We start from the raw sequence: 7,500 nt of genomic DNA, 5'->3' as shown, positions 1-7,500 counted from the left end.
GAGAGAGAGAGAGACAGAGACAGAGACAGACAGAGACAGAGACAGAGAGAGAGAGAGAGAGAGAGAGGAGGTATTACACACCGCTACGACCGAAGAGAAGTGAAAAATAAACTCCTGTTGTGCAGCGGGATAAAGTATTCCCTCATACCTCGGAGATATACCTTCACTCGCTCGCAGCGACGTCACGTGACATTTTAGATGGTGGAACAGAATGCTGTCGCTTATCGGCACTGGGTGCAGTGCCTTTGTAGTGCACTTGCGCTACAACGGCACTGGGTCCAGTGCCCGCTCCGGCGTCGAAGCATTTTCCACTAAAAAGTGCACAAAATTTGACCTATTTCGTCGCCTATAGGGGACGGAAAGAATATCATTTCAATGGTGTGATAACATTCTTTCCGTCACGTGACGTCGCTGCGAGCGAGTGAAGGTATATCTCCGAGGTATGAGGGAATACTTTCACCCGCTGCACAACAGGAGTTTATTCTTAACTTAGCTTCGGTCGAACCGGTGTGCAATGGGCGGTGTGCTGATACTGAGCACAGACCAAAAATTGATAGGTGTACAACTTTGGGGATGTGTTTGGACACATTGCTGCAAATATGACAGAACCAAATGTTATTCATTTGCCTTCTGAGGCATTTTACTAATAAAATGAACGCTCAATATTACAAAAATCTGTTCTTGTGAATTTATAATATATTTTTGTAATCCGATGAGCGAGTCAAAATGGCGACGAAATGTGTGACATCGGTCAACACGCAACTTTGATGTGCTCGGTTTTTTTTTAAATTACACAGTTTTCAAATGCGATACAGGTGTTGAAAATACCACAAAGGATGAAAGTTAAATGATGCTAAGCAAAGTTGATAAATGACAAGGCATTTCGCCTAAACAGGCACGGTAAAAAGTCGGTCGCGTACATCCATTTTTCAAGAAAATATGAGAGTAGAATCATCTAAGGCCAGCAAAGCACATACACTAACATATTCAATAACAAATGGTCTCAAGAACTCACATTTTCACTGGCTTCTTTGTGCTGTGAATAGCAAGTCGAATCACACTATGGATGTCTCTTATGAAATCATTATGTTGCCATACCCCAAAGATTCAAGAGACATTTGACTTTGGAAAAAACACTCCTGAGAACACACCACAAGCATGTTACTCTCCAAACAGTGAATTTTGAATGACAAAATCGATTTAAAATTCAGTAAAATCAATAAAAAAAAAATATAATCGAAATGCTGCAAGGCTTGTTTGAATTTTGTTCAAAACTCAAAATAGATGTACACACCAAATGGCTACTGGTTTTGACAAGCAAATTCAATGCAATTTATTCTTCAAAATGACGAAATGGAACGCTGAACGTCATTACAATACGTAATTTCGTCGTGACGTCATCCGTACATATTTCTGTTCGGCCCGTACACTGTTATTCAGCCGGTACACTCAGGTATTTGGCCTGTGAACCTGTACCAGGCTTGATCCTGTTGGAGTAGGCTATAAATATCAGTCTGCTTAACCTCAACGTCTGATGACCACAATCGGTGCAGAAATGAGATATAACGGGTTTTAACTGACAAAAGTTTGTTTTTCTTCTTAACCTTTGCCGGATGCCGCTTTTGACTACACACGCCCGACGATGCGGGTTTGTCTGAACCAACACATTTGAAAGGGGGTTTTTACCGTTTATTTCCCTAACGACGGGGTGGGTTCAGGGAAACCCACAGCGCTACTTCAGTGGGTGCATCGAGTTTCTCCCTTCACCGACTTCTTGGCAATCTTGCAGGGGAGGGAAAGGGGGAGGGAGAGGGGGAGGGAGAGATTGAGAGAGACTGAGAGAGACTGAGAGAGACTGAGAGACTAAGAAAGAGAGAGAGAGACTAAGAAAGAGAGAGAGAGACTAAGAGAGAGAGACTAAGAAAGAGACAGAGAGAGCGACTAAGAAAGAGAGAGAGACTAAGAAAGAGAGAGAGAGAGAGACTAAGAAAGAGAGAGAGAGAGAGACTAAGAAAGAGAGAGAGAGACTAAGAAAGAGAGAGAGAGAGACTAAGAAAGAGAGAGAGAGAGACTAAGAAAGAGAGAGAGAGAGAGACTAAGAAAGAGAGAGAGAGACTAAGAAAGAGAGAGAGAGACTAAGAAAGAGAGAGAGAGACTAAGAAAGAGAGAGAGAAAGAGAGACTAAGAAAGAGAGAGAGACTAAGAGAGAGAGAGAGAGACTAAGAGAGAGAGAGAGAGATAGACTAAGAAAGAGAGAGAGAGAGACTAAGAAAGAGAGACAGAGAGAGAGACTAAGAGAGAGAGACAGAGAGAGAGACTAAGAGAGACAGAGAGAGACAGAGAGAGAGAGAGACAGAGAGAGTGAGAGACAGAGAGAGAGAGACAGAGAGAGAGAGAGACAGAGAGAGAGAGACAGAGACAGAGAGAGAGAGAGAGAGACAGACAGTCAGATAGACAGACAGACAGACAGACGGATAGACAGATAGACAGACAGACAGACAGACAGACAGACAGACAGACAGAGCAACTGACAACAGACATACAGACAGAGAGATACGGACAGACAGACAGAGAGACAGACAGTCTCTTGGAGACAAACAGGCAGACAGACACTGTTCCGCCGCTTTGGTAATTATGGGTGTAGCAGAACCCGCACCGTCGGCAGAGGGATCCGATAGTTACAATCACTACTACTCTTTAAAAGTATGGGTTTGCGTGAACCCGCGCAATCGGTAGTGTTTATGTTAATTAACATAATCAATTAATTTTAATGTTTTGTCATGTACACACTAAAAATTTGCAGACAGAGAGCAAATTAGGTGTGTGAGAGATACTTAAAATTTCAAAACGATACCTTTAATGGTTCCAGAGTTACACTGATTTTAGTGTGTCTCTGGGTACAGGTGAACCCAGGAAGCACGGCAAAGGTTAAAAGGTGTATATCTAAATTCAGTCAGGGTTTGTGGTCCTATCAAACAAACATCGTCAAAATCAAAGAAAAATATCAAACCTTAACTGTTTTTAACGGACAAAAGTTTACTTTTCTTCATCAAAAGTTTGAATTGAAATTTAGTTAGGGACAACAGATCTACCTACAAAATTTCACTAAGATCGGTGAAAAAATGGGTTTAACGGTTTTTCAAACTGCCACAACTTTGGTTTTTTGGTTTTTGTCTTGAAAAGTATGTTATGATATTCAGTTAGAAACAACAGACCTACTAACCAAATTTCACAAAAATCGGCTTAAAAATGAGATCTAACGGACTTTTAACTGCCAAAAAGATTGCTTTTTTCTCTTGAAAAGTATGTGTTTCAGTTTAATAAAGAACAACGGACTACTATGCCAATTTTTGTGACAATTCAACTTTAAATTACAAAATGTCACACTCTCCGTGCCAAGATTGAAGACGCCCACATATTAGATAGATAGATAGAGACAGAGACAGAGACAGAGAGAGTGAAACAGACTTTTAGAGAGAGAGACAGACAGACAGACAGAGACAGGGACAGGGACAAAGATATACAGAGAGTAAGAGAAGGAGAGAGAGATAAACAGACAGACAAAGAGAAAGACAGAGACAAACAGACAAGGAGGAAGAGAGACAGAGAGAGAGAGACAGAGAGAGAGAGACAGAGAGAGAGAGAGAGAGAGAGAGAGAGAGAGATAGACAGAAACAGACAGAGAGACAGACAGACAGACAGACAGACAGAGACAAAAACGGACAGAATAAGAGAAAGACAGAGAGAGAGAGAGACAAAGGAAGAAAGACAGAGACAGAGAGACAGACAGGCAGGCAGACAGACAGACAGACAGACAGACAGACAGACACACAGACAGACAGACACACAGACAGACAGACAGACAAACAGAATGAGAGAAAGGGGCGTGTTCTCCTTTCTCTTTGTAACGTAAGCACAATTTAAAAATAAACTTGAATTCCTTCGAATAGTATGGCAAAATGAAGGTTAACAATCGACGATCGATCTAGCTGAGAACATCAGACCCTATCATCAACATGTGTTCGATGTACTATGATAGGCCCGTGGGTCTGACAGTGATGGCGCTAATATTTTTTCAAACTGGTACACAAACTTTTATGATGAAAACTAACCAGAAAAAACGGTAGGCTGGTCATTGGAACCACTAGGAGTCCAACTCAGAGTCCTGGTTTTGTTGTTTTACCAGCGAAAAAAACGGTAGTTCTAAAAATCAACCGGTAGGTTATACCGGCAGCCAATTATTGTTCAGTATTTTCTCATTTCAGTCAACCGGTAAAATACCGGTTATTACCGGTTAACGCCAATACTGGTCTGAGAGAACGTTAGACTTGAACAATCAGTCGGTCAGTCGACGAGAAGACACGACAGGTTGACACGTGCAGTGGACCCCTGTTTAATGCCCCCATATTTAAGACTCCCTCCCTTTGGTCTGATGGCGGAACCAAGTTCAGGGGTGGATGTTGCAGTGAGTGCTGGGACGGGGCGGCGTGAGAGCATACTGGGAGAAGGAACAAGCGTCGAGACAAGCAAGAGAAGAGGGGTGGATGTTGCAGTGAGTGCTGGGACGGGGGGGCGTGAGAGCATACTGGGAGAAGGAACAAGCGTCGAGACCAGCAAGAGAAGAGGGGTGGATGTTGCAGTGAGTGCTGGGACGGGGCGGCGTGAGAGCATACTGGGAGAAGGAACAAGCGTCGAGACAAGCAAGAGAAGAGGGGTGGATGTTGCAGTGAGTGCTGGGACGGGGCGGCGTCAGAGCATACTGGGAGAAGGAACAAGCGTCGAGACAAGCAAGAGAAGAGGGGTGAATGTTGCAGTGAGTGCTGGGACGGGGCGGCGTCAGAGCATACTGGGAGAAGGAACAAGCGTCGAGACAAGCAAGAGAAGAGGGGTGAATGTTGCAGTGAGTGCTGGGACGGGGCGGCGTCAGTGCATACTGGGAGAAGGAACAAGCGTCGAGACAAGCAAGAGAAGAGGGGTGGATGTTGCAGTGAGTGCTGGGACGGGGCGGCGTCAGAGCATACTGGGAGAAGGAACAAGCGTCGAGACAAGCAAGAGAAGAGGGGTGAATGTTGCAGTGAGTGCTGGGACGGGGCGGCGTCAGAGCATACTGGGAGAAGGAACAAGCGTCGAGACAAGCAAGAGAAGAGGGGTGAATGTTGCAGTGAGTGCTGGGACGGGGCGGCGTCAGAGCATACTGGGAGAAGGAACAAGCGTCGAGACAAGCAAGAGAAGAGGGGTGAATGTTGCAGTGAGTGCTGGGACGGGGCGGCGTGAGAGCATACTGGGAGAAGGAACAAGCGTCGAGACCAGCAAGAGAAGAGGGGTGGATGTTGCAGTGAGTGCTGGGACGGGGGGGCGTGAGAGCATACTGGGAGAAGGAACAAGCGTCGAGACCAGCAAGAGAAGAGGGGTGAATGTTGCAGTGAGTGCTGGGACGGGGCGGCGTCAGAGCATACTGGGAGAAGGAACAAGCGTCGAGACAAGCAAGAGAAGAGGGGTGAATGTTGCAGTGAGTGCTGGGACGGGGCGGCGTCAGAGCATACTGGGAGAAGGAACAAGTGTCGAGACAAGCAAGAGAAGAGGGGTGGATGTTGCAGTGAGTGCTGGGACGGGGCGGCGTCAGAGCATACTGGGAGAAGGAACAAGCGTCGAGACAAGCAAGAGAAGAGGGGTGGATGTTGCAGTGAGTGCTGGGACGGGGGGGCGTGAGAGCATACTGGGAGAAGGAACAAGCGTCGAGACAAGCAAGAGAAGAGGGGTGGATGTTGCAGTGAGTGCTGGGACGGGGCGGCGTCAGAGCATACTGGGAGAAGGAACAAGCGTCGAGACAAGCAAGAGAAGAGGGGTGAATGTTGCAGTGAGTGCTGGGACGGGGCGGCGTCAGAGCATACTGGGAGAAGGAACAAGTGTCGAGACAAGCAAGAGAAGAGGGGTGAATGTTGCAGTGAGTGCTGGGACGGGGCGGCGTCAGAGCATACTGGGAGAAGGAACAAGTGTCGGGACCAGCAAGAGAAGAGGGGTGGATGTTGCAGTGAGTGCTGGGACGGGGCGGCGTCAGAGCATACTGGGAGAAGGAACAAGTGTCGAGACAAGCAAGAGAAGAGGGGTGGATGTTGCAGTGAGTGCTGGGACGGGGCGGCGTCAGAGCATACTGGGAAAAGGAACAAGTGTCGAGACAAGCAAGAGAAGACAGGATGAGGGTGAAAACAATAAAAAGAGAGAGAAAGAAGAAAGAGAGAAAAAAAAAGACTTCCTCCCTTATAAGACCTTGGTGTCTTCTTCTTCTTGTCGATCACTCAGATTGAAACGCCGGTTCTCCGCGCAAATGTTGCCGTGCGCTGTAGGTCGTCCAGGCTGCCATAGAGCTTCCCTTGCACCGTGGTCGCCTCCGCCCAGATCTGGCTCCTGAGGCCATCGTGTAGTGGGCAAGTCTGCAGCAGGTGTTCCGTTGTCATGCTGCCTGTTTGACCAGGGCACTGGTCTGACTGGCCAATTCTGAACTTGGTGAAAAGGTGGTGGTTCATTTGGTTGTGGCCTGTCCGCAGCCTGGTGTCTCAGATGTTGTGTTCATAATCTCTGAACATGGTCCTCCATTTTAACACTCCTTCCTTTCTAAGATCTCAATTTCTCAGGGTAATTCCGGAGGTCTAAAACGAGAGGCTCCACTGCATAACGTCTTCGGTCTATCGCCGGGCATTGCCAAAGTCGATCTAACCGACGGGCGCGATGGCTTGGTGGTAAGACGCCGGCCTCCAAAGCGGAAGGTCGTGGGTTCGAATCCCGGCAGCGCCTGGTAGGTTAAGAAGGAGATTGTTCCGATCTCCCAGGTCAACTTATGTGCAGACCTGCTATAGTGCCTTATCCCCATTCGTGCGTACACGCAAGCACAAGACCAAGTGCGCACGGAAAAGATCCTGTAATCCATGTCAGAGTTCGGTGGGTTATAGAAACACGTACGAAAATACCCAGCATGCTTCCTCCCAAAGCAGCGTATGGCTGCCTAAATGGCGGGGTAAAAACGGTCATACAAGTACAAATACACCCGTGCAAAAACACGAGTGTACGAGGTAGTTTCAGCCCACGAACGCAGAAGAAGAAGAAGATGTAACCATGTGTGTGCTGCTGGAATTGTTGTGCGACTGTTGAAACACTCCAGGATGATTTAGCGCTGGGCTGTTCGTGCATCTCAATGCCCGAAAACCCGAGGAACAAACAGGAAGTACATGCGCATAAAAAAGAAAGACAACATGCAGAGGGAACGAAATACCTGACATGGTCTCAAACCTGTACAATTAGTGTTTTTTGTGTGTGCAGCTCCACCACCTTGTTGTTTGTAGGATTTGTTTTGTCAACGTTATTTTTGCACTAGTTGTTGTCGTTGTTAGCGTTGTTGTTGTTGGCGTTGTTGTTGGTGGTGGTGGTGGTGGTGATGATGGTGGTGTGTGCTGCAGCGTGTGTGTGTTTGTGTGTGTGTGTGTGTGTGTGTGTGTGTGTGTGTGT

Source organism: Littorina saxatilis, unplaced genomic scaffold (assembly GCF_037325665.1).
Source record: "Littorina saxatilis isolate snail1 unplaced genomic scaffold, US_GU_Lsax_2.0 scaffold_827, whole genome shotgun sequence".
Lineage (NCBI taxonomy): Eukaryota > Metazoa > Mollusca > Gastropoda > Littorinimorpha > Littorinidae > Littorina > Littorina saxatilis.
The sequence above is the reverse complement of the archived record's forward strand: the minus strand, read 5'-3'. Positions refer to the sequence as shown.